The sequence below is a fragment of the Mesoplodon densirostris genome, chromosome 5 (genome assembly GCF_025265405.1).
Source record: "Mesoplodon densirostris isolate mMesDen1 chromosome 5, mMesDen1 primary haplotype, whole genome shotgun sequence".
Classification (NCBI taxonomy): Eukaryota; Metazoa; Chordata; class Mammalia; order Artiodactyla; family Ziphiidae; genus Mesoplodon; species Mesoplodon densirostris.
In genome coordinates, this window is record NC_082665.1 from 2,080,845 (window position 1) to 2,083,449 (window position 2,605).

A 2,605-nucleotide genomic window follows, 5' to 3' on the forward strand; every position below is an offset into this window, starting at 1 on the left:
CACCCCCGTCGAGGGAAGTGTGCAGCTTGGCAGGAGAAAGCCCAACACGGGCCAGCTCCCCACGACATCCTAGGACACTTCAAATGTCAAAACATTTTCAAGAGCGGAAAGACATCTGTGTGCAAAGCATTGCGTTTGGTATTTTGAGGAAACACGGCTGAACGTCAAAGACTCTTCACACTGCTGACACCCCAGCCTGGGGAAGAGTCCCTGCAGGCAGCTCTGAGCGTGTGCTTCTGGCCGCTGCTCTTCGGTGGGGCCCGCGCTGAGCACAAAGAACCACGAGGAAATCCAGACCTGCCTCCATGCCAGAGACTGAGGCTGATATCGTGGAAGCCAGGCCTGTGAGATGAAGCAACTGAGTAATATCGTGAAGTTCTTAGAAACCGCGAGTTTCAGTGCAAGAAAAAGGTAATACGGCCAGGCGGCCAACGCAGTCGAGGGCCCTGCTGACGTTACGCTTAAGTGCCAAGGCCGCCGTGCACGTGTTCACCTGGGTGTGTGTTTACTCTGTGCTCTATATTCTAGGCTGGTTCGATGGAACAGTCTAGAAACAATGACACCAGAGGCATCTGATCTTGCCTGGGCCTCGATTTCAAAATCCTTTCCCTCCTGAAAGGAAGCAGGCGGGTGGCGGACCCGAGCCCAAGGTGGGAGCACAGGTGTGGCGGGGAGGAAGGTGCTGGCCCCTGGGACCGGGGTGAGGGGGGCAAGCCCGGCGGCCACACTGTGGGCACTGAGCACCAAACAGAATAATGGCGGTGATCCACTGTGACACCTCGAATGAATAAAAGTCCATAAATCCAGAGAGATATTTTAAAAACTCTAAGGCTAAATCTCAACCAAAAAAGCAAAAGAGACTGGAGGAAGGGAAACAAAGGAGGCCCTTCTTTACAGAGGAACGTCGGCCAATAAACGCAGAGGCGTTGATGAAGTGACGGCATCTCTACCTGCGGCCCCAGTGTGACCACCCACCCACCCCTCCTGGGACGGAGGCGGCGGAAGCCACCAGGTGAGGGGTTCCTGGGGACCAGGTATCTCTCGGGGCTGAAGCAGGGCCCCAGGTGACTTAGGAATCAGCAGGGCGGAGCACTTGCCCCAGGGGAGGGGTCACAGGCGCTCCTTCTCGGCTGCCCTCCTGCACTCACTGCAAAGACCTGGCCAGAGGCGTCTGACCTGGAGCTCGGCAGCCTCCAGACCAGGGGCTCTCACCCGCGGCGCAGCTGACCTTTGGGGGGCTTGCCTACACGTTGCAGGGCGTTGAACAGCACCCCCTTTGGCGTGATGGCCACAAACGTCTCTTGGGTGTTGGCAAATATCTCCTGGGGGTAAAGTGAAGATTAAGGACGGCCACTCTAGAGCCAACCTCAGGGTTACGGGAACCAGGCAGGAGAGAGCAGGCAAGCTGGAAACTGCAGGGGGGCAGCGAGACAGATCCAGAGCGTGGACACTGTCCACAGCCAAGGGAACGTCATCAAGAAGAGAGTGTAGCCCGAGGCTGGCTGTGACCCCCGTGCGCAGGCCGGCGGGCGTCTGTGGGGATGGAGGACAGCTGCTGTCACGGGTGTCCTGAGGGCGTCGAGGTCCCTATGGCGTCGTCCTCCATATCCCAGAAGTCTGCTGCGGGATCTGGTGGCCAAATGTCTACAACTTGCTTTTAAAATGGTCCATCCAAAAACAACACGTATGTTGGTATCGGAAGAGGTCAAGTGAACTTGGTAACTGTTTTCTGGGGATGAAGGATATGGACACTCAGCCTCCCGGTCTTCGAACTTTCTAGACACGTGGCAGTTTTCACAACACATCCCCATAGGAAGCTTATGACATAAAAACAAAGACAGAAACAGAAACGCAAGTGTTCGTGAGGATGTGGAAAAATTCGAATTGTTGGTGAGGCTGTAAAATGGTGCAGCCGCTGTAGAAAACAGGACGGTGGTTCCTCAAAAAATTAAAGATAGAATTTCCATATCCCACTTCTAGGCATAGACCCAAAAGAATTGAAAGCAGGGTCTCAAACAGGTGTTTGTACACCTGTGTTCATAGCAGCATTACTCACAAAAGCCAAGGGGTGGAAGCAACTCAAGTGTCCACGGGCAGATGGATGGATAAAGGAAATGTGGTCCATCCACACAACGGAATCTTATTCAGCCTTAAAAAGGAAGGACATTCCGACACCTGCTACAACATGGATGAACCTCGAGGGCGTTATGCTCAGTGACATAAGCCAGACACAGAAGGAGAAATACTATCTGATCCACTTACATGAGGTCCCTGGAGGAGCCAGATTCATGCGGACAGACAGCAGGACGGTGGGGGCCAGGGGCTGGGGGAGGGGATGGGAGGGAGTGTTTCATGGGGGCGGAGTTTCAGTTTGGGAAGATGGAAGTTCTGGAGACGGACGGTGGTGATCGTTACACAGCAACGTGAATGTACTGAATGCCACTGAGCTGGACACTGTAAAATGGCGAAGACAGCAAGTTTCACATTATGTATATTTCCCCACAATTTTAAAAAAGGAAATATTGGTTCCAAAAAAAGTTTTCACAACAAAGCACTGGAGAAAACTTCAAGCTGACTCCTCTCTCAGACTCCAGGGCTCTTTCTG